This window comes from Panthera tigris, chromosome A2 (assembly GCF_018350195.1).
Source record: "Panthera tigris isolate Pti1 chromosome A2, P.tigris_Pti1_mat1.1, whole genome shotgun sequence".
Taxonomy (NCBI): domain Eukaryota; kingdom Metazoa; phylum Chordata; class Mammalia; order Carnivora; family Felidae; genus Panthera; species Panthera tigris.
The window spans coordinates 108,293,386-108,319,438 of NC_056661.1; the positions used below are offsets into that span (position 1 = coordinate 108,293,386).

General features: G+C 38.6%; 1 protein-coding gene across 4 annotated transcripts in view; it reads right to left on the reverse strand.

Moving 5' to 3' along the window:
• Nucleotides 1-26,053, reverse strand: part of SOSTDC1 (sclerostin domain containing 1) — a 65,485-nt gene that overhangs the window by 5,230 nt on the left and 34,202 nt on the right. The gene's annotated exons all lie outside the window — the stretch shown is intronic.

Below are 26,053 nucleotides of genomic sequence, written 5' to 3' on the forward strand. Positions count from 1 at the left end.
TATTACTTACCATTCTCCATTCTTTTAAAAAAAAGTCACGAAATTTCCTCTGGTTTATGGGATATTTTGATTGGAATAATTACACACTCTGAATCATCTTTTCAATTTTAGATCTATTTTTGCCTTCTGTGCAGTTACTGACATGACCTGATAGCATAGATATTTTGTATCTCTCCCCTTTATAAACTTGGGTCTGTTATAGCTGCTATTCCTATCTATCTACCTATCTACCTGCCCACCTACCTACGTATCTATTCAGCTATCTATCCATCTATCCATCTATGTTTCTCCAAATGGCACTATTGACACTTTGAAATAGATAATTCTTTATTATGGAGGGCTGTTCTGTGTATTTAAACTTTTTTTTTTTAAATAGTTATTTATTTTTGAGACAGAGAGAGAGAGAGAGAGAGAGAGAGCATGAACAGGGGAGTGTCAGAGGAAGAGGGAGACATAGAATCTGAAACAGGCTCCAGGCTCTGAGCTGTCAGCACAGAGCCTGACACGGGGCTCGAACCCACAGACCGCGAGATCATGACCTGAGCCGAAGCCGGACGCTTAACCGACTGAGCCACCCAGGCGCCCCTGTTCTGTGTATTTAGCAGCATACCTGGCTGGCTTCTACACACCAGATGCCAGTACTATATCCCCACCCCCTCCATTATAACCAAAAATGTCTCCAGACTTTTCCAAATATCTCCTGCCGGCCAAAATCATCTATCCATCTATCTCTCTCAATATAAAAAGAAAGTAAAATTAAGAATAAAGACTATTTAATAATACTAAGAAATTACTGAGTTTTTCAAGAAGGAAAGTATTATTATGGTTTTGTTTAGAATCAGCATCTATTTCTCTGTTAGAGGTATATGCTGAAATATTCTTAGACAAAATGATAGGATGTCTGGAATAAACTTCAAAAATAATTTGGGAGGAGGTTAGTTAGAGGTGTAGGTGGGGCAAGACTGGTCATGGGTTAAGGGTTCAAATGTTCAAAATTCTACATAATCAAAATTATAAAAACTAAAGTAAAAAAAATTCAATTTAATGTGTATGTCTTCTTCATAACAATCAGATCCCTATCCTAAGGTTGTATGTAGTCATTTATTCTAACATCCTTCCTGAAAAACAATACATCAGTTTACTGTATGCACATGGAGATTATATACTAGGCATCCTCTTAAAATACTAACTGAAGAAGTTTTTATCCTGCTTATCAGAGTACTTGATATTAATTACATGAAGGATGTTACTATTAACCATTTACCAGTAGACCCAATGCCTAAATGAAGCAAGGGGGTCAAAAGAATCTAATCTCTTCACCATTACTCTGTTGTGTGTCTGTGTGTCACAGTAAAACAAGATATTTTAATTTGCAGTTTAATTCCTTTTTTCTGATTTTTTAAAGTTTATTTATTCATTTTGAGACAGAGAGAGAGAGAGAGAGACAGACAGAGCACTAGTGGGGGAGGGATACAGAGAGAGGGAGACACAGAATACAAAGTAGGCTCACACTGTCAGCACAGAGCCCGACGCGGGGCTCAAACTCACAAACCATGAGATCATGACCTGAGCCAAAGTCAGATGCTTAACCAACGGAGACACCCAGGCTCCCCTTGCAGTTTAATTATTATGGTGGATTAATCCGATTGACCAAATTTATTTATAATTGTTAACTCTGTTTTGCATCTGGTATTTTGCAGACTCAGCCTTAGGATATTACCTCAGGCAGAAGCAAAATTGCCAGGATGAGGGCAATATGGTTGGTGCATGTGGACAGGAAAAATTTAGAGTTCTTAGATCCAATACATCATACAGGATCAAATTAGAAAACTACTTTGATAAAATAGAAATAATCACAAATTTGCTATTTAACAGTTCTTCTGAGCAGTTTAACAGTACTTCATTAAGAACAACCACAAACTCTAAGATTATGGGTATAAATGTTTGACATAATTGATTAAGAAAGTATTGCCCTGAGCAAGCTATGTTCTTTCTCATCTCCAAAACTTCGTATGCGCATGGTTCTCCTTCTATTTGGAAAATCTCCCTCTATCACTTTCCTCATTCCCTTCCTCATTGGCTAATACATATCTTTCCTCCAAGACTCACTTTAGATAGAACTAGGAGTAAAGAAAGTCCCTTGCCCTCTACCTCCTCAAGTCTGGAGTCAGCACCCCATCCATTGTATCAGAGTGGCCAATTGTCTGATGGCTTTGAAAGCCTTGTGATACAAGAATGATTTTTATCTTACGAATAATGTTCAACAAGTGGATAAATTATTTAAGAAATATAGAAAAACTGTCCTTTCACATACTCAAAAATTGGTTAATACTTATGGTAGGCAATCAGAAAAATGGCCCCTAATAACCTTCAACTCATGATATTCACACCCCTGAGGCAATCTGCTTCTCTTCAGTGTACATTGGACCTAGTGACTAACTTCTAATGAATATAATATCGTGATGAGATGTGAATTTTATGCTTAGGTTATACCAAAAGACTGTGACTTCTGTCTTCCTTACCTGCTGTAGCTCCCTCACTTGCTTTGCTAGAAACCAGCTGCCATGTTATAAGTTTTCCTATGGAGAGTTGGCCCAAGTGGCAAGGAATGGATGTCTCTTGCCAACAAGGAAGGGGAGCCTTCCACTAAACAAACCATGAAGACCTGAATTCTATCAACAACCACATGGATAAGTTTGAAAGCAAATCTCACAGCCCATCTTTCACGTGAGGCCTGCAGCCCCAGCTTATACCTTGTGACCTTATGAAAGACTTTAAGCCAGAGCCATCTCAGCAGCTATGAGATAGTAAACGTTGTTCTAACTAAGGTTTGGGGTAATTTGTTACATATCCATAGATAATTAAGACAATATTATCTGTTTGAAAATGAAGATACAGTAATTAAGCTATTAATTTTGTGAATAATGCTAGGACCTTGAAAGCATTAGATGTGGCACCATTCAATATGGTGGTTGGGCAACTTCTGTTTTTAGGCTTTGAAATCTATTTTCTGGTCCTCCGTTGAGTCATCGATGTTGTTCTATTATTAATAATCAAATAATGGTATAGAATTACCGCTATTACTCTGATGTGCAAAAGCTGGAATTTAAATGCTCTAATAGTATTGTTGATCATGTGACTCCTAGCACTGGAATCAGAAAAACTGAATTTGAATCTTATTTCTGGCATTTGTAATCTGTATGAACTGGTTATATTTCCTGAAACTAAGTTAGTTGTTTCATGTGTAAAACATCACTAAACTTACCTATCTCAATAAGAAATTAAAAAAAAAAAAAATGAAAGTGTCTAGCATAAAACCAGGCCCAGAAGAAATGGAAAAAATAGTCACTGAATATGAGTTTAAAAGTCCTGTTTCTCATTAGAGTCTTTGAATTTAAAAGTGATTTTTCAAAGGTTAGAGAAGTCTCCAACAAACACAATTATTCAGTTTAAGATGGAGAACAAAAGTTAAAAGGAAAGAGATTGTTTAGTTTGATTAAACACTAAAGAATGTGTAAATGTTCTTTGGTTAAAAATAATTAGACTGACCAATTGTTTTTTTATCTCTGACAGGGGAAGAACCAGAATAAATATAAACAAAATATGTTTACTGAATGCAATAATGAGCTATATCTCGTTCTCTATGGACTTAAACTATGTTCAGAGTGTTCCAATTAATAAGAGAACTTATGGCATTGACCACCATTAGTTTAGAAGAGAAAGAAAACTACTAGAGAATCTTCATGCATAAAAATCCTTAAAAGAGGATGGATTAACATCTTTCATTCATTTCATGTCAATATGTGTCGAGTCCAGTATTTGTCAAAGATGCTGCAGTTCAGGGTCTGCAAAGCTGAATGAGGCACAGCGCTTACCCTCTTGCCTTTTCCCTAAAGCTCCTGTTTAGAATTCCACTAAAGGAATTCCCCTTAACTTGATCCTTCTGTAGCATTTTCTTCCTCCCTCACCACCGTTATTAGTTGTCTCTTTTATTTTGTTTAAATGTTTTTTGGTTTTATTTGTAGAATAAATGTGTTTTTGTTGTTGTTATAAGCATCCCCAACACTGATAATATTAATTTACATAGTGCTGTTTATAAGGCGCTGTGTAGCCTGACACAAGACCCAAGTGGAAATTCAAAATCCAGTGGATACATCCCTAGATATAGTTCTCAGTCTTGGCACTAGCGACATTCTGGGCCAGGTCATTGTTATGGGACCTGTCCTGTGTATTGTAGGGGGTTTAGCGGCAACCCTGGGCTTTCTCCGCTAGATGCCACTTGTACCTCCCTCACCCAGCTGTGAACAACAAAAATATCTTCTTCAGACATTGCCAAATGTCCCCGATGTGCAAAACGGTCCTGGGTTATAAACCACCAGCCTAGGCAAATTCTCCAGGAAACTTCCTAAAAATGCCAGCAAGCTGCTATTAAGGAAAACCTTATATGCAAGCTCTAGGGAACATGTCAAGACAGTAAGAAGAGGGCTTCCATATGGTTGTAAAAATTAGGGAAACTAGTAAGTTGTCCTTTTCACTGGCGTTTGCTACCTTGCACAGTAAGAACTGATCTCTTCACCGTACATTCAGCTCACACAAGTCCCTGAACTCAGTGTGAGCATGGTTGGTAGCATATTAAATATCCTGTCCCCAATAATGGGAGCTAGAATTCGTTTTGTACCACACAACCCTGATAGTTCTTCTAAAACCGTATTTTAGGGGCACCTGGTAGCTCAGTTGGTTAAGTGGCCGACTTCGGTTCAGGTCGTGATCTCGCAGTCCATGGATTTGAGCCCCACATCTGGCTCTGTGCTGACAGCTCAGCCTAGAGCCTGCTTCAGATTCTGTGTCTCCATCTCTCTCTGCCCCTCCCCCCCCCCTCAAAAATAATTAAGCTTTAAAAAAGGTCCTGAGACCTTGAATCAGAACCCCCTGGGGTAGAATCCAGGAACCTGTGTTCTAACAACTCTCCCAGTCCTTGTTCTGCGTGCTAAGGTGTGAGATGCACGACAGTAGACTGCACACATGCCCTGTCCCCATAGTCTCCATCACAGTTACCTCATCTGTTTAACTAGGACTCTGCTCCAGACTCTTCCAGTTTGTACAGTCAGATGGAAGCCCTGCCCTGAAGCTCAGCTCAGTTGGCCAAAACCTGAACCCATTTCTTTTTCCTGTATTTATTTCTCCCTAGGGCCTGGATATTCTTGGTGTCTTCCAGTGACTGATTAATGCTTTGTTCCACAGAGATGGACACAAAAATTACCACCTACGGTGATACCATTGCTCACTAGAAATTTTGGCAGCCATATCTGATTCTCACAGCTATCAATGTTGACCCAGATTTTGGCAAAATACTTTGATCATTGTGGTTTTGATTGTTGTCCACCAACCTCAGGAGCATTCCACAGCCAAGTCAGGCTCCTAGCCCTGGCAGCATGCAGTCTCGTTTCACTCTTTCCTGAGGAATCTCTTATTCAAGTACCAATGGGTTTCCTGGCCAAGCCTAAACCTATTAGGACCTTACCTCACCAGTAGTAGAAGCCTAACAATCTGTAGTTCCTTGGTATGTCAGAAAACTGGAGGACAAAAAGAACGTAGCAGAGAATCTGGCCCAATACCACTACAGCTTTTCTGGGAAATAAAGTTGCTGCAGAAACTTCCTAATTTCAATTCTGGTATGTTTTAATGAAGTAATTTGCTTCCAAGTTCTGTGTAGATGGGAGGTGTGGTGTAGGGGTCCCACAGCTACTATATAGCTGGAATGAAGGATATGTGTTAGGGAACATGGAAAACAATTGTGTCTACATTGATTGGAAAGGCAGATTGGAGCACATCATTAACTACAGTCCTGCTTTGCAGGTTTAAAAGTTTGGAGATAATTTGGTAAACAGTGAAGAGTCACTGAAGGATGTGAATGTGAATATATGTGTTTTGTTTTTTATTTTCACAAAGTAAAAACACCATGTAACTTACATACAGGTAAAGTGATAGAAAATTTCCAGTACCCCAAAGTTTCTCTCCTGTCCCCTTTCCTAGTAACCACTTTCTTCTTCCTCCCTAAAATAAAATTACTATTCTGATTTCTGACACCAGTTATTAATTTTGCCTGTTTTAGAATTTGATATAAGAATGACTTTTTTCATTGTTGTATACTATTGAATTGCATTGACATCCACAATTCATTTATCTAGTCTAGACTGGATTGGTTCTAGCTTGTGGCTATTATGAATAAAGTTGTTATAAACATTCTAGTGCCTGTCTTTTGATGCATCTATAGATATATATTTTTGTTAAATATAAATCTAGTTGTGAAGTGGATGAAATAGAGAATTTGTATATTCAACTTTAGTAGATAATAACAAAGTTTTCCAAAGCAATCTCATTAAATGAAATATTCACTCGCCCCGACAGATTATAAGCAGGGGAAGGTCAAGAGCACACACATGGTTTCAGAACACTGATTCTAGATGCAATGCGTGATATGGGTTAGGCAGAGTTACACTGCAACATAGGAAGGAGGCACATTATTTCGAGAACTCAGGTGAAAAAAAAAAAAATCCTGAACTTGAAAGAGAGAGGGAAGGCTAGGACAAAGATCAGAGACACTGAGAATAGGTTGGCAGTTGATTGGAAATGAAGGCAAAGGTGAAAATAAAGTTGTAAAGCTGGGTGACTAGGGAAATGGTGGGGTCAGGGGAACCAGGCTGGAAGAGTTTAAAGTTTAATAATGAGTTTAGACTGCATTAGGATGTGGTTACGGTGCTGGTGGAAAACCAAGAGAAATTGTCTAAGAGACAGCTAGAATCAAAGCTCAAGAAATCTATCCAGCGACGGGCAGCAAATTAGTCGGATGCTTTCTTAGAGTAGAATGCTAGAACTTGGTTTAGAAACCTTTTGTCAAGTAACACAAACACTTTCATTTACATACCTACTGTCATGTAATCCTGCCCCTAGATTTTTTAAACCTAATTCCCTACTTTCAGGAATTCTCAAGTAGTATAAACTACTGTGTAGACATATTTGTATAAGCTTATAAAACTTATGCCCTGTGTTTTTTGCAAAACCATAAATAACAAACATCTCTCAACATCCCTTCTTTTTTTATCACCCAGATAGCAACTGGCTTAGTTCAAGTTTTCATCATTATTTGCCTGGGCTACTGTCATTAACTACTTAACTGATCTCTCATCTTACAGGCTCATCACCTTAAAATGCACTCTCCAGAATAAGATACAGCAGGATCTTTTATTTATTAAATTTTTTTTTAATGTTTATTTATTATTGAGAGACAGAGAGACACAGAGTGTGAGCATGGGAGGGGTAGAGAGAGGGGAGACAGAGAATCTGAAGTAGGCTCCAGGCTCTGAGCTGTCAGCACAGAGTCTGACCTGGGGCTTGAACTCATGAACTGTGAGACCATGACCTGAGCCAAAGTTGGTCGCCTAACCAACTAAGCCACCCAGGTGCTCAACAGCAGGATCTTTTAAAAATGGATATCAGAGCATCTCATTTAAAAATGTTAGTCGAGGCGCTCCTGGGTGGCTCAATGGGTTAAGCGTCTGATTCTTGATGTGAGCTCAGGTCATCATCTCCATGCTCACAGCACACAGCACAGAGCCTGCCTGGGATTCTCTCTCTCCCTCTCTCTGGGCCCCTCCCCTGCTTGCGTGCTCTCTCTCTCTCTCTCTCTCTCTCTTTCTCTCTAGAAAAAAAAGTCAGTTAGATCCTTTTACTTGCAGAACAAACATCTTCATGAGCCAGCTATCCTCCTTTCTTTCCATTCCTTAGATTTATGTTTCTATAGTAGTTTTTCATGCTCACCATTCAATTTAATGCCTTTATGCCTTTCATTCCTGCAAATGCTCTTTTCATTATTCAAAATTCTGTTCTTGGAAGGCTTTATTGAAAATATAGACTAAATTAACAAATGGTGAAATACAAAGGAAAGGACAATTGGGGGAAAAAGAAGAATATTTGGGAGATGGGTCTCTGAGGATTAGGTATTACAATTTAGAATAATATAAAGACATTTAGTTTTTATTTTTTTATATTTATTTAATTTATTTTTTTAAATTTACATCCAAGTTAGCATATAGTGCAACAATGATTTCAGGAGTAGATTCCTCAGTTCCCCTTACCCATTTAGCCCATCCCCCTCCCACAACCCCTCCAGTAACCCTCTGTTTCTTCTCCATATTTAAGAGTCTCTTATGTTTTTGTCCCCCTCCCTGTCTTTATATTATTTTTCCTTCCTTTCCCTTATGTTCATCTGTTTTGTATCTTAAAGTCCTCATATGACAAAGACATTTATTTTAATCTCAGTAAAATCAGGTGATTTACATTTCTAATCCTAATACACAGCACAATGTATTTAAGATCAGTAAAATTATTTAAAATATAATTATTAAAATAGAGAAAAGGATATACGCAGATTTTCAGCACAGAATATTTTATTTATGAACCTTGAAAGAGAATACTGCTTTATATTTTTAAATTTTCTAAACAAGTGTCCTTCTTAATGATCTCATACGATTAACAAGAAAATTAAGCTGATTACTTCATAATATTTAAGCTTATTGTATTATGGAAAAGAGTTGCATCATCAGATTTCTACCTTTTTAAGAAATAGGATTATAAAATTATGAAAAGGATACATGCATGTTATAAACTGTGTCAATAGTTCATTAAGTAGGATAAAGTCACCTCTTCCCATTTCTCCTCCAACCCCACTACCCAGGAATAATCAGTTAGGAGTGTCTTGTGATGTTTTCCAACATTTTGTGCATTTATAAGCTAATTTAAATATGATATGCATATACATACACATATATATTTTTAACTTTTGTCATAAAGACAGGAACATGCTATACATAGGATTTCTCAAATTACATTGAGTATTTAATGACCTATCTTGGACATTTTCCTGTATCAGAACATACAGGTTTACCTCATTCTTTTCAACCTTAGCATTGGATGGGCTACATGGATCTTATATAAACTATCCATTAATTCTCTTCTGATAAAATATTTAGATTGTTTTTAGATGATCTCCTTTATATATGTGGCAGGATATTTGTTCTAGACAATCACTTAGCGTCCATTTTTTTCCTTTGCCTTCATCCAGGAAGTTGAGGAGGAGGTAGAATTGGGAAGGAAGGACTGGGGTTGGGTATATATGCTTCATGAAAGACCAGAGGCCAAGCCCTACTCCCTGACAGTGTCCCAGACAGGTGGCTAATATTCAGAAAGGCACGATAACCACCTTCATTAAAGTTCCAGTAGGATATGTAATTCCAGAGCCTCTGTGGTAGAGGCTAAAGTCTGGGATTGTGATGCCTCCTGCTTTGGTCTTCTTCTTCAAAATTACTTTGGCTATTCGGGGCCTTTTGTGGTTCCATACGAATTTTAGGATTGCTTGTTCTAGCTTCAAGAAGAATGCTGGTGCAATTTTGATTGCGATTGCAATCTGCTTTAAATGCCTGGTAGAATTCCCCTGGGAAGCCATCTGGTCCTGGACTCTTATTTGTTGGGAGATTTTTGATAACTGATTCAATTTCTTTGCTGGTTATGGGTCTGTTCAAGTTTTCTATTTCCTCCTGTTTCAGTTTTGGAAGTGTGTGGGTGCTTAGGAATTTGTCCATTTCTTCCAGGTTGTCCAGTTTGTTGGCATATAATTTTTCATAGTACTCCCTGATAATTGCTTGTATTTCTGAGGGATTGGTTGTAATAATTCCATTTTCATTCATGATTTTATCTATTTGGGTCATCTCCCTTTTCTTTTTGAGAAAGCCTGGCTAGAGGTTTACCAATTTTGTTTATTTTTTCAAAAAACCAACTCTTGGTTTCATTGATCTGCTCTACAGTTTTTTTAGATTCTATATTGTTTATTTCTGCTCTGATCTTTATGATTTCTCTTCTTCTGCTGGATTTGGGGTGTCTTTGCTGTTTTGTTTATTTCCTTTAGGTGTGCTGTTAGATTTTGTATTTGGGATTTTTCTTGTTTCTTGAGATAGGCCTGGATTGCAATGTATTTTCCTCTCAGGACTGCCTTCGCTGCGTCCTAAAGAGTTTGGATTGTTGTATTTTCATTTTCATTTGTTTCCATATACTTCTTAATTTCTTCTCTAATTGCCTGGTTGACCCATTCATTCTTTAGTAGGGTGTTCTTTAACCTCCATGCTTTTGGAGGTTTTCCAGACTTTTTCCTGTGGTTGATTTCAAGCTTCATAGCACTGTGGTCTGAAAGTATGCATGGTATGATCTCAATTCTTGTATACTTATGAAGGGCTGTTTTGTGACCCAGTATGTGATCTATCTTGGAGAAAGTTCCATGTGCACTCGAGAAGAAAGTATATTCTGTTGCTTTGGGATGCAGAGTTCTAAATATATCTGTCAACTCCATCTGATCCAATGTTTCATTCAGGGCCCTTGTTTTTTTATTGACCATGTGTCTAGATGATCTATCCATTGTTGTAAGTGGAGTGTTAAAGTCCCCTGCAATTACCACATTCTTATCAATAAGGTTGCTTATGTTTGTGATTAATTGTTTTATATATTTGGGGGCTCCCGTATTTGGTGCATAGACATTTATAATTGTTAGCTCTTCCTGATGGATAGACCCTGTAATTATTATATAATGCCCTTCTTCATCTCTTGTTACAACCTTTAATTAATTAATTAATTTATTTATTTATTTATTTAAAATTTTTTTTTAATGTCTATTTATTTTTGAAACAGAGAGAGACAGAACATGAACAGGGGAGGGTCAGAGAGGGAGACACAGAATCCGAAGCAGGCTCCAGGCTCTGAGCTGTCAGCACAGGGCCTGACATGGGGCTCAAACTCACGGAGTGTGAGATCATGCCCTGAGCTGCAGTCGGACACTCAACTGAATGAGCCACCCAGGCGCCCCTACAACCTTTAATTTAAATTCTAGTTTGTCTGATATGAGTAGGGCTACTCCAGCTTTCCTGTGAGTTCCAGTAGCATGATAGATAGTTCTCCATCCCCTCACTTTCAATCTGAAGGTGTTCTCAGGTCTAAAATGAGTCTCTTGTAGACAGCGAATGTATGGGTCTTGTTTTTTTTTTTTTTTTTAATTTTTTTTTTTTAACGTTTATTTATTTTTGAGACAGAGAGAGACAGAGCATGAACAGGGGAGGGGCAGAGAGAGGGAGACACAGAATCTGAAACAGGCTCCAGGCTCTGAGCCATCAGCCCAGAGCCCAACGCGGGGCTCGAACTCACGGACCGCGAGATCGTGACCTGAGTTGAAGGCGGACGCTTAACCGACTGAGCCACCCAGGCGCCCCTGGGTCTTGTTTTTTATCCATTTTGATACCCTATGCCTTTTGGTTGGAGCATTTAGTCCATTTGCATTCAGTGTTATTATAGAAAGATATGGGTTTAGAGTCATTGTGATGTCTGTAGGTTTCATGCTTGTAGTGATGTCTCTGGTACTTTGTGGTCCTTGCAACATTTCACTCTCAGAATCCCCCTTAGGATCTCTTGTGGGGCTGATTTAGTGGTGATGAATTCCTTCAGTTTCTGTTTGTTTGGCAAGACCTTTATCTCTTCTTCTATTCTGAATGACAGACTTGCTGGATAAAGGATTCTCAGCTGCATATTTTTTCTGTTCATCACATTGAAGATTTCCTGCCATTCCTTTCTGGCCTGCCAAGTTTCAGTAGATAGGTCTGCCACTAGTCTTATTGGTCTCCCTTTATATGTTAGAGCATGTTTTTCCCTAGCTGCTTTCAGAATTTTCTCTTTATCCTTGTATTTTGCCAGTTTCACTATGATATATCATGCATAAGATCGATTCAAGTTATGTCTGAAGGGAGTTCTCTGTGCCTCTTGGATTTTAATGCCTTTTTCCTTCCCCAGATCAGGGAAGTTCTCAGCTATGATTTGTTCAAGTACACTTTCAGCCCCTTTCTCTCTCTCTTCCTCTTCTGGAATTCCTATTATACGGATATTGTTCCATTTCATTGCATCACCTAGTTCTCTAATTCTCCCCTCAAACTCCTGGATTTTTTTATCTTTTTCTCAGCTTCCACTTTTTCCATAATTTTATCTTCTAATTCACCTATTCTCTCCTCTGCCTCTTCAATCCAAGCTGTGGTTGCCTCCATTTTATTTTGTACCTCATTTATAGCATTTTTTAGCTCCTCCTGACTATTTCTTAGTCCCTTGATCTCTGTAGCAATAGATTCTCAGCTGTCCTCTACACTTTTTGCAAGTCCAGCGGTTCGTTTTATGACTATTATTCTAAATTCATGTTCCATTATATTGCTTAAAACGTTTTTGGTCAATTTGTTAGCTGTCTCTACTTCCTGGAGTTTCTTTTGAGGAGAATTCTTCCATTTTGTCATTTTGGGTAGTCCCTGTGGTGGCTCCAAACTGTAGGGCACTCCCCTGTGCTGTCTGGAGTAACTTGTGTTGATGGGCGGGGCCGCAGTCAGATCTGATGTCTGCCCTCAGCCCATCGCTGGGGCCACAGTCAGACTGGTGTGTACCTTATCTTCCCCTCTCCCAGGGGCAGGACTCACTGTGGAGTGGTGTGGCCTCTGTCTGGGCTACTTGCACACATCCAGGCTTGTGGTGCTGCTTTGATGGGATCTGGCATATTAGCCGGGGTGGATCCGCAAGGTGCACAGGGGCGGGAGGGGCAGGCTTAGCTCCCTTTGCCATCGGTGGTCCCCTGTGGGAGGGGTCCTGCAGCACCAGGAGGGAGACAGGCAGACCCGTCGGAGGGATGGATCCACAGAAGCACAGCGTTGGGTGTTTGAGAGGCGCAAGCAAGTTCCGTGTGGGGAACTGGTTCCCTTTGGGATTTCAGCTGGGGGATGGGAGAGGGAGATGGCACTGCCCAGAGCCTTTGTTCCCCACCGAGCTGAGCTCTGTCTTCTGGGGCTCAACACCTCTCCCTCCCATTGTCCTCTCGCCCTCCCGCTCTCTGAGCAGAGCTGTTGGCTTATAACATTCCAGATGTTAAGTCCCACTGGCTGTCAGAACTCATGCAGTCCGGCCTCTCCACTTTTGCAAGTCAGACTTGGGGGCTCTGCCTTGCTGGGCAGGCTGCCCCTCCACCACCCTGGCTCCCTCCCACCAGTCCCTGTAGTGCCCACCGCCTCTCCGCCCTTCCTACCCTCTTCCGTGGGCCTCTCGTCTATGCTTGGCTCCAGAGAGTCTGTTCAGCTAGTCTTCTGGCAGTTTTCTGGGTTATTTAGGCAGATGTGGGTGGAATCTAAGTGATCAGCAGGACGCAGTGAGCCCAGCATCCTCCTATGCCGCCATCTTCCCCCCAAAAAAATGTAATTCCATAGCCTCTGAACCTGAAGGGAACATGTAGCCTAGAAATGGGTATCCAGTAGGGAATGACTGCTGATGACCACCAGTGCCTAGAGGAACCTCCCCAGTGCCTTAGCCTTATGGAGAAAACTCTGCAAAGCCCTTGATGAGGGGCAAGGGAAGGAGTGAAAAGAAAATGAGGGCCAGGTTTTTAAATTAAATTGATTTAAAAATATAAAGAAATGCATACATGTATATATGCATTATATACATATGCATATGTATATACATACATATATATCACAATATATATATTTTCATATCTAAGCTTCTACACCAGAATTCATACCATCTTCATAAACATTTGCAATTTCCAAAATACCAAGTTATTTTATCTATCTTGATATTTTAAAGTTGCATGTCAATTTTTGAGACTTTTTATCCATTAGAAGATAGTTCTTTTACATTGATTAACAAAACAATCCCCACTTAAAATAGTGTTCCTTTATCTCGACATAGTTACATGTGGAATTTTCTGACATCCATTTGCTCTCTTAAAATATAATTCCAACAAAAATAAACCATGCCTTTGCTACTTTAAGGATTTATTATATCACTTTGATTTCATACTGACATCAAGCATGGCTTGGAACACATAATATGAAGAGAAAAGATTTAATAGTTTATTTTGAAGAGAAAAAATAATTTATTTATGGAAAATCCATGTCTGCATTATGATCATTAATTTTTTTTTTGTTTGCCATTGCTTTTACCTTTAATTGGTACTTTTGCAATCTTTATTGAAGGCTTTAGCTTCGTTTAAGGTTGGCAAAAGATTAAGTCAATTAAAAATCTCATGGAAACAATTTAACCATTATTCTCTGATTAAGAAGCATTGATTAAAATTGCTTTCAACAAGGAAAGACAGAGAGGATCCTTAAAACATCTTATGGCTTAGAATTTTATTATGTCAACTAACAGTTTAGATTGCCTTCGGGCCTAACTCTCCAGCCTGTTTATACAGCAGTTGGGGCTGTTGGCCTGACGGTGGTCGGGGAGAAAAGGCTCTTCTGACAAACAGCCAAAGAAGAAGTTAAAACAGACTGGGGAAAGTCCGCTCCTGCCAGGACATTGCAAGCTGTTTAGTGACCATCGAAATGTTCTGCTGGTTTTGTTGCCATACTTGGTAGTCCTGGGAATCTTGCTAGTCTCAGAAGTTGAGCAAAACAAAATACAACTGTGCACAGCCACGCCCTAGGGTGACTGTCTCCAAATACCATACAAGTCCGAGGCTGAAGCACTTGAAAGGCTTGCGTCCCTCCAGATGAAATCTTCATAAGATTGAGCCTTTAAAGACAACCCTTAAGCACATAAATGTTGTCATTTACGGCACGATCTCAACGCTATTTTCCCTTTCCAATTATAAAGGTGGCTAATGCACATGATAATTACAGTTCCTTAAAATTTATTCACTCTGGAGTAGATCAGCTCAGAAATGTTGGCACTGTTTCAGTGTTCCTTAACAACTGCTTGCCAAACCACTCTTTGATCCAGTGAAATCATCATATGATTCAAAACAAGGCCTACAGCCTTTCAAGAATTCACATCTTAAATCCTCATCTTCATTGCTCAACCTCTCCACGTTGGACCTAAAAATTGATTTTTCCTTATCAATGCCAAAGGGATACATTTTTTTCACTGTGGGATTTATAATATGCTTTCTTTGTTGCCCTTCATTTATTTACCACTACAGCTAACATATACTGAGTACTCAGTATGTACGAGAGATTGTGGCTTGCCCTGCAGTGATAGAATAAACTGCCTCCCCTAAATTCACTGCACAAGATTAAGACAGTCAGTTAAACAGATAATTACAGTATAGGGCTAGAAGTCAGGGCAGGAGAGAATCAAAGAATTGATCTAGAGCTCAAAGTCACTGGTGAGGACCAGAAAGATTTCCACGGGGTGTGAATTCCGAGCACAGTATTAAGGATAAACAGAAGGAGGCAGATTAAAAAGCAAGTAAGTTGCAGTATTCTAGACAGAAGAAATAGTATGTGCTCAAAGATCTGGCAGTGACAGAAAGCACAGCAAATTTTAGAAACTAAACCCGTCTTGCTTGCCTTGAAATGCCTCCCATGGAGTAGTTAGAAGAGGCCAGAGAAATAAGCACTGGAAGAATTTGAACAACATTTTCTCAGCCTAAGGAGTTTTAATTTGATTCTTTATTTTGTTTATTTTTTGTTTGAGAGACAGAGAGACAGGGCACAAGGGAGTGAGGGGCAAACAGATAGTGGGAGAGAAAGAGAGAATCCCACAAGGGGCAGAGGAAGAGAGAGAGAGAGAGAGAGAGAAGCAGGGCTCACCTGAAGCAGGGCTCCGAATCACGAACTGTGAGATCATGACCTGAGCCAAAGTCAGATGCTTAACTGACTGAGCCACCCAGCCGCCCTTTGAATTTTACTCTAAAATCAACGTGAACTCCTAGAATTTTGAGCAAAGAAGTGACATGAGTAGTTTGGGGTTTTGGACAGATAACTCTGAGGGGTTGTAGAAGAAATTTAAATTTCAGAAATATTTAGCATAGGGTGAGCATAACCCTAATCAAATGGAGGACTGAGGAGAGAATCCAGGCCTGAAAACAGGGCTGGGCTAAAAGCTGAGGGTTGAACCATCACCTCTGTAGGTCAGGAGTATCATTAAGAAAGAAAAACTAAAGAGGGAAAACTGAAAAGGACAGGGGGGGAAGGGAAAACGAGGGGACTGAAGAACTGGAGAGAGGAGAAAAGAAAAAGAGGGAGGGAAAGTGGAGGTGATTTGGGACAAACTCTGGCTGCATAAATCATAGCTCTCCTACTGGCGACAGACAAGGGGCTGGGAGGTCAGAGTCAGGATATTCCAACGGTGTTCTAGGTCTTCAAAAAGACACAAATTATTTTCTTTTAGAAAAAACACTTTATTGAGGTACGATTGACATATAAAAAGCTGTACATACAGAATGTACACAACTTGGTGATTTGAAGATAGATGCACACTGTGAAACTATCACCCCAATCAAGGCCATAAACTTATCTAATCACCTCCAAAGGTTTCCTCCCACTTCCTTTATTTTTTCTTAAGTTTTTGTCCATGTGTTCTGTTTATTTCTGTCCTTTATTCAGGTTTTGTAGTTTTATTTGTATCTGTCTATACATTTTTTAAGTTTAATCAGAAGCATATTTTATGTTTTAGGCTGCTGTTGAAATGAGAGTCTCTTACATCATATTTTCTAAATGTTCATTGAAAAGCTACAGAATTGGATAATTGATCTTGTAACTGACCACAGTACTGATGCTGTTTAATACATTTTTAGTTAACTATCTCAGTATTTCCTGATAATCACATCATCTGGCAATAATGATAACTTTGTTCCTGTCTTTTCACTATTTTGTACTTTTTTTCTCATCCTATGTTGTTATTTATGCCTCTGGTTAAAACTTTCCACCGATGTTAATTTAAAGCAGCGATGATGGGTAGGCAATCTTAGATTTTTCCTGACTTAACATGGAAAGATTCTAATATTTCATCCTTAGGTTTCATGTGGATAGATATTTCAAAGTGTCTGTATTTCAAACAGACACTTTTTAGTTGTCTCTAATTCTTTGACAATTCAAATATACTGAAGAAAACATCTTTGTGCATCAATATTTGTATCTCTTATCATTTCCTTAAAATGGGTTCCATAATGTTTGGTTCCAGATACCCAATTGTTTCCAACGCTTCATGTACAAACTTACCTACACTGTAGATGTCCCATCTTTATAAGCATTTAGGATTGTCAATTTTTAATATTCTCGTGATTTAATTGATAAAGAATATTTTTAAATTAAATGGGTAATAGACACTATAAGTTTTCATTTCTTTGCTCATTATTGCATTGGTTCTTTTTTCATTTATTAATTGGCAATTTTAACTACTCTGAAAATTAATCCATATTTTTATGTAGTTTAAGTTCTGAAAACTATAGTAAAAAAAATGATTCCTTGATTATTCTGTGTGCTCACTTTAGCCTATTTGTGAATAATGCCAAGTTGCTCTTCAAAAATATTCTATTGGATAATCATCAGCCATAAGTGAAAGGGCCCATTTCTTTCGATCCACCCTAAACCTGAGAAGAATAATTTTTTATTGAATTGCCAATTTAATGGGTGAAAATTGTGTGTTGAATATTTCACTTCATCTCTAAAATTGTTCATGAATGGGACCATTTTTCATGTCTGCCATCAGGTTTTTTCTTCCTTTATAACTTGCCTCTTCATCTTTAAATTGTATTTACTTTATTCTTTCCATGTATTTGTAAGAGGTCTTTACCTATGAAGTTATTACAAATGCTTTATCATGAATAGACAGTGTTTTGTTTTGTTTGTTTGTTTTTTCAACTTAATCATGCTGGTGGTCTTCCTTGTTTGTAGCATTGAGCATTTCGTGGGCACCGTCTCGGGCTCCAGCCTCCTCTCCTATTCCCAGCACTGTTGTGAAGTCCATTTCCCTGCTGGCTTCACCCAGCTTCCTTTGGGTGCAGCCTGAGAACACTCACCTGAAGACCTTGTCCCTGAACCTCTTGCTTCCTGCTCTGGGCTCTCTTTGCCCTGATAGTAGCACACCCCCAGGCACTCACTTGTGCTCAGTTTTGCAACGTGAAAACATGGCAGAATCAATACTCTCTGGTTACTGCCACCGTGGACTAAGAAGGTCCACGGGCAGTGGAACTTTTTCCTTGTGCCTCCAAGTACAAGGATATTTGTAGTCTTCTCAGAACATCTCTAGGTACAGAGTAATTTAACACACAAAGAGGAGCAAACTGAATAATGTATCCTTGTATTGACTTTTTCTGCTTCTGCCACTCACTGCTGCCATCTGGGATCACATTTCTAAAAAAAACCCACACGTGAATCTTTGTCTTAGACTGCTTAGAGGCTAAATCATATATGGTTTTTACATATAAGACTTAGTCTATGTCTACGCGTGGCATGGGTATATATGATGACATATATAATTCATTTATTTTATAGTTTCTGATTATATCTTCATGTTTACAAAAGCTTTCCCTATCACCAGGGTCAGGTATACATATATGCACACTTTACTTCTTTGTGATTCACAGACTTTATTATATAACGTTTATTTGATAGGGTGCAAGGTAGCGAACTTATTTGTTATGCTTCCCCCCGAAATTTTTAAGTAAATTTTTAAATAAAGTCTTACTGAACATCTAAACCTTTCCCACTGATTTTATCCATTAACATTTCAGACTTAAAGAGAATTACAGATTAACAAGAAGAAACTAAGCCTCTCACGCCTACTCTACTTCATAATACTAGAATTATGATTTAATTAGCCAAATATACATAAATGCAAAGATCCACACAACTGGAGCAGATGTACTATATCTTGGTGCTTTTTCTTGGTTTCCACACTGGACTCACAGCTGCTGGTGACCTACCACACAGACGCTTGTCACAGCAGAGTAAACAGCCGACCTACAGCTTTCTGTAAGTCTTAAACATTTGGGGTTTATATCCTCAACTAAGAAGATCTTACATCAACAACCTAATCGCCTCCATTTATGGACACTTTTATGAACATGAAATTATTGGGGTTTTCTTTTTTTTTAAAGAAACCTGATTATCAGCAAGGCCACTACAACATGGAGGTCGACTGTAAGAAATGGACAGTACCCTGATATTCATGATATACATCATTGCCTTAATCTGAGTATCTCAAAAAAAAAATAGCTAAAAATAAAACAAACAAAAAATGAACTGCTGTCCCACAATCACTCACTAAATATTCTGGTGCAGGTGGTTGTTTTTGGCCTTCAGATCTGTGTCACTGAGGTTTCAGTCTATTCCTATGACAAGGATTACTGAGGCTTTTAAAATATGTTTTAATACCTGAAAGAGCAAATCCTTTCTCACTATTTTCCTTTTTCCAAAATTTGTTGGGTCTTCTGGTTTGCTTATGCTTCCAGTTGAGATTTAAAATTACTTTGTCAAGTTCTCTTAACAATGTGGCAGATGCAGAGGTGCAACCCTCCACCCTGATGCCCTTTCAAGGAAGGGCTTGTTGCCCATCTGTGGGGACTGCATAGACACCTTCCGGATGTCAGCAACTCTTCCATTGGCCACTTCCATTGAGTAACTGGGAGAAGTACTAGTTGTCAGAAGTTCAGAAATAGTCACAGTGAAACCGATGAAGCACCGAAGTAGTAATTAGTGAAATTTTATTGTGCACACACCAAAAAAACAGTTTGCAAGTGAGAAGCACTCAAACCAAAATGTCGAATGAGGCTCAGGGGTATTTTGTTATAAAGCACCTTATATAATGAGAAACCAGTGACTTTATTCTTCACAGTGGTTGGTCATAATAGTAGAATTTTCTTAAATGATAGGGAACTGGTCAGGGGTTACCTCATATCAACCTTGAGAAACAGTTTAAGTTTTCCTTTTGATTTTCAGAGGCATAAGCAAGAAATAGCCCAGGTCAAGTCAGTCTTGCAAAATATGTTAAATTAAGCTTTGCTTGAAAGACTAAACCGGTTTTGTCTGCTCAGGGAATTTTCAAAGTCAGTCTCTGTTTTTTATTTTAACAATTCTCCCCTGTTGGCAGGCTGAGAATATGACCAACCAGAAGAGCATTAATAGTTCTTCTCGGTTAGCACCGTTGATGTAGTCAGACTGAAGAATCACACATTCGCTGTTTCCATTAGTTGAGTCATCAGGCTGGAGGGTCATGTAGTCACTGTCTTCATCATTTATGTGGTTATTGTTGATTTCATTCAGTTGTTCAATCCTGATGGACACCATTTGGTGCATGAGCAGCTGACGAGAGGCATGTAAAACCCTCGAGAGTATATAACACACCAGAGAGGTTAATATGAGGACTATAAAAACAACAGCCAAGGATTAAAAATTGCCCAGAGTAGAGATTCCCAGGAGCCAAGATTTAAGCAAACAACTCAGATGAATTATAATTTTTAAAAGTTTTTGTTTTACATTGGCATAACATGATATATTAGCAATCATATATCCCCATGATTATTTAGGACAGAATGAATGGGAGGATATTTTATTTTGGGAGATGGTAGTGCATAGATTAGGCCTCTATGTGATGTGAGCAGTCAAGTACTTTAATAAGATGCCTTCCTACGGAAACAAAAAGAAAACAAGTGTTCATAGTTTGAACAAATTATACATTCAGTTTCTGAGTATGGACAGCAATCAGTTGAGAAAATTTCTAGATGTCGGTTCAAAGCATGTTCAGATAGAGTGAGGGCAGAAAGGTCAGAGGGCAGAGAGTCAACGTCTCTGGTGCTCTTCCCAAGTGGTCACGGAGCAACAAGGCATGGAGACTGTCCACACATAAGCTGTTGTGATTTCCCTAAAGTGTATATCTAGCTGTCTAGCTTTACCTTGCCTGGATTCAGGGAAATGGCAGTTTTAGTCTTATAGTGATTCCAAGTCAAAAGAGTAGGAGAAATTTGGAAATGCTATTTTGGAGAGTTCTAGGCAGATACTGGAGGAAATCAGAAGAATTAGGATTCGGTCCATTTTATGGATGGAAAACAAAACCTCAAAGATAACTAATAGCCCTAGATCTGGTATCCACAAAGGAGTATTGCTAAAACATATGTTTTTCTCTTTGTAATCACCTCCTTTCTATCAAAGATAACCATAGTAAAACTAATTTGTTTGCAAATCAAGTCTAGTTTCCAGTTTCAATAAACTTGGCCTGAGCACATAAACACAGAACAAAACAGGGTAGGGGCAGAGAGAGAGAGAGACAGAGACAGAGACAGAGACAGAGAGAGAGAATCCTAAGCAGGCTCCACACTGTCAGTGAGGAACCCTACAGGGGGCTGTATCTCACAAACTGTGAGATCATGACCTGAGCTGAAATCAAGAGTCAGTCGCTTAAGTGATTAAGCCACACAGGCACCCCAATGTTTATTCATTTTTTGAGAGAGAGAGGGAGGGAGAGAGAGAGATGGACAGAGAGAGAGAAAGCATGCACATGGGTTTTCGCACAGGAGCCTGGGAGGGGCGTAGAGAGGAGGACAGAGCATGAGAAGGGGACAGGGAGGGGCAGAGAGAGGGGGAGAGAGGATCTGGAGCAGCCTCTGTGCTGACAGCAGAGAGCCCAGTGTAGGGCTCAAACTCACCAACCCTGAGATCATGACCTGAGCCGAAGTTGGAAGCTTAACCAACTGAGCCACCCAGGCACTCCTCATATAGGTTGTTTTAAATATTTCTTGCTGGAACTTTTAATAAGGAATCTCAGGTGGGACTTTCAAAAGCTTCTTTAGGCTAGGAAGCCAAGCCAAGGACTTGTTCAATTGTGTCTTGTTACAAGAAAAACAGATTCTTATTGAACATATGTAACATACATACATTGTCATGATAAATAAGAATATTTAATAAGACTTTCTGAATTCTGGAAGAATCGGGTAGGGAAAAAAGATAAATACTTTCTTTTTTTTATGTTTATTTATTTTTGAGAGACAGCACAAGCAGGGGAGGGGCAGAGAGAGAAGGAGACACAGAATCCAAAACAGGCTCCAAGCTCTGAGCTGTCAGCACAGAGCCTGACACGGGGCTCAAATTCACTAACCACAAGATCATGACCTGTGCTGAAGTCGGACACTTAACTGACTGAGCCACCCAGGCACCCCTAAATACTTTAGCTTTAAAGTATTTAAATACTTTACCAAACTACAGTAAGTTGCAGATAGCTTAAAAGAGAATAGAAAAAGCAGTACTTTAAATCTATAAAACAACACATTAAGAACCAGCAATGTTTTAAATGAAGTCATATTTCCTTGTGTCTTCTTCAATTTCCTTCATAAGCTTTCTATAGTTTTCAGCATATAGATCTTCTACATGTTTGGTTAGGTTTATCCCTAGGTATTTTATGGCAAAAACATCCCATGCCCATGGATTGGAAGAATAAATATTATTAAAATGTCAATACTACCCGAAGCGATCTACACCTTCAGTGCAATCCCAATCAAAATTGCACCGGCATTCTTCTCAAAGGTAGAACAAACAATCCTAAAATTTGTATGGAACCACAAAAGACCCCAATAGTCAAAATAATATTGAAGAAGAAAACCAAAGCAGGAGGCATCACAATCCCAGACTTTAGCCTCTACTACAAAGCTGTAATCATCAAAACGGTATGGTATTTGGCACAAAAACAGACACACAGACCAGTGGAATAGAATAGAGAACCCAGAATTGGACCCACAAATGTATGGCCAACTAATTTTCTACAAAGCAGGAAAGAGTATCCAATGGAAAAAAGACAGTCTCTCTAACAAATGGTTCCAGGAGAGCTGGACCACAACATGCAGAAGAATGAAACTAGACCGCTTTCTTACACCATACATAAAAATAAACTCAAAATGTATGAAGGACCTAAATGTGAGATAGGAATCCATCAAAACCCTAGAGGAGAAAGCAGGCAACAACCTCTCTGACCTCAGCTGCAGCAATTTCTTACTCGACACATCTCCAAAGGCAAGGGAATAAAACGCAAAAATGAACTATTGGGACCTCATGAAGATGAAAAGCTTCTGCACTGCAAAGGAAACAATCAACAAAACTAAAAGGCAACTGACAGAACAGGAAAAGATATTTGCAAATGGATAAAGGGCTAGTATCCAAAATCTAAAAAGAACTCACCAAACTCCACACCCGAAAAACAAATAACCCAGTGAAAAAATGGGCAGAAGACATGATAGACACTTTTCCAAAGAGGACATCCAGGTGGCCAACAAACTCATGAAACGATGTTTCAACGTCACTCACCATCAGGGAAATACAAATTAAAGCCACACTGAGATACCACCTCACGCTGGTCAGAGTAGCTAAAATGAACAAATCAGGAAACTATAGATGCTGGCAAGGATGTGGAGAAATGGGAACCCTCTTGCACTGTTGATGGGAATATAAACTGGTGCAGCCACTCTGGAAAACAGTGCGGAGGTTCCTCAAAAAGTTAAAAATAGAACTACCCTAGGACCCAGCATTGCTAGGAATTTACCCAAGGGATACAGGGGTGGTGATGCATAGGGACACATGTACCCCAATGTTTATAGCAGCACTTTCAACAATAGCCAGATTATGGAAAGAGCCTAAATGTCCATCAACTGATGAATGGATAAAGAAGATGTGGTTTATGTATACAATGGAAAACTATTTGGCAATGAGAAAGAATTAAATCATGCCATGTGCAGCAACGTGGATGGAACTGGAGGGTATTATGCTAAGTGAGATAAGTCAGTCAGATACCATATGTTTTCAATCATATGTGGATCTTGAGAAGCTTAACAGAAGACCACAGGGGAGGGGAAGGGGAAAAAAAGTTACAAACAGAGAGGGAGGGAGGCAAACCATAAGAGACCCTTGAATCCAGAGAAAAAACTGAGGGTTGATGGAGGCTGAGGGAGAGGGGAAAGTGGGTGATGGGCAATGAGGAGGGCACTTGTTGGGATGAGCACTGGGTGTTGTATGGAAACCAATGTGACAAAAAATTATATCTAAATACATAAAAATAAATAAATGAAGTCATAAAAATTATAATCATTTTTATAGTTCATTCATCTTATGTATATAATTCTTGTTTTGCTTCATCTTGGATTAACAGCATTATGAATCAGTTTTCCATTGGAGTTTTAGAAACTCTTACTCAGTTTAATGTTATAATCTTAAAGTTATCAGAAACCTGTATTTTAGAGTATATATCAGGGTCTTTTCCATGAATCTCTTTGAAGATGAAGCATTTTTTCAAGAGCACTTTTGCAAAAGCATCAGAGTAAAACAACTGTAAATGGCAAAAGACAAATAGCTGTGCTTGGGATCTGCTGAAAGTTTATACACACATACAAAAATGATGCAATTGACAAATATTTTTATGACATATTCTTAAATTATATCTGATAATGTTATACTAGAACTCATCAGATTTTTAGGAATTTTATATAATTTGTGATATTTTAATTATTTTAAATTACACTTAAAATTATTTAAGTTATTGGTTTATTTTAATAATTAATCGTAATTACTTGTTAATTAATTTAGTTGTTAGCTTTAATGATTAATTAATTTTAATAATAATTAATTTTAACCCATATATATGATCTAAGATGATTAAACATTACTTTTTATTTGATCTTCCTTAGATAGGGTTGACAGAGTTTAGAGTCTTTTTGGTTCCTTTGTGTTTGCTGCTATTATTTTTTTTTTTTTAATTTTTTTTAACATTTATTTATTTTTGAGACAGAGAGAGACAGAGCATGAACAGGGGAGGGGCAGAGAGAGAGGGAGACACAGAATCTGAAACAGGCTCCAGGCTCTAAGCTGTCAGCACAGAGCCCGACGCGGGGCTCGAACTCACGGACCGTGAGATCATGACCTGAGCCGAAGTCGGCCGCTTAACCGACTAAGCCACCCAGGCGCCCCTGTTTGCTGCTATTATTGATTTCTTTATTATGAATAGAACTTTTTCATTTTATCTTCTATGTGATACATAAAATTATAAATTAATTTTATTTTTTTAAACATTTATACATTTTTGAGAGACAGAGAGAAACAGAGTGCAAGTGGGGGAGGTGCAGAGAGAGAGAGAGGGAGACACAGAATCTGAAGCAGGCTCCAGGCTCTGAGCTGTCAGCACAGAGCCAGATGCAGGGCTTGAACCCACGAACCGTGAGATCGTGACCTGAGCTGAAGTCAGATGCTTAACTGACTGACCCACTCAGGTGTCCCCTAAATTAATTTACAAATAGCATCATATATATTATAAAGCATTTTTAAAAAATTTTTAATGTTTCCTTATTTTTGAGAGACAGAGAGAGAGAGAGAGAGAGAGAGACAAAGTATGAGTGGAAGAGGGGCAGAGAAAGAGAGGGAGACACAGAATCTGAAACAGGCTCCAGGCTCTGAGCTGTCAGCAAGGAGCCCAATGAGGGGTTTGAACTCACAAACTGCAAGATCATGACCTCAGCCAAAGTCAGATGCTTAACTGACTGAGCCACCCAGGTGCCCTGTTATAAAACATTTTTAATTGTAACTTTACTGAAGTCATTTACGAAGTATGCTTATTTAAAACATTGCCTACATTTTTCCTGTCAAGCTCTGTCTTTCCCTACATCATAATTTTTTTCCTGGATTAATGAAATTATAACTATGATGTATCAAAAAGGTTTAATTTCAGTTTTTCACACTTAAGAATAATCTCAGTAATAATAGCATCCACCGAGTGCCTCTAATGTACCAGTCGATGGTGCATGAATGATCTGGTGATATTACCTATAATACTAACAGCCAGTCTGCAAGGTTACATCATGACCTATGCTTTTCAAATAATGCATTTAACTCACCCATTAGCTGTTTCCAGCAAATTATTGAATGAGGAGTCAAACCAGGGACGATTTTACTATGGAAGTAAAAAAATCTAAAATCTTTTTCCACAGGCAATATAGTTAAACTAAACCTTCTTGAGTTTGCTTTTACTTCTATCATATATAAATATTTAATAAGTAATAGGATATATATTTAACTTTGATGATACATATTTTTATTTCACTCTACACATACATATAAATAGAAACTCCCCGAGTAATTTCTAAATGCATATTCATTCTACAGTATTCAAACAAACGAAGCACAGGGACTAAAAAATTATGTATCGCCTTCATCTAACTCCCTTCCCAATGCTTGCT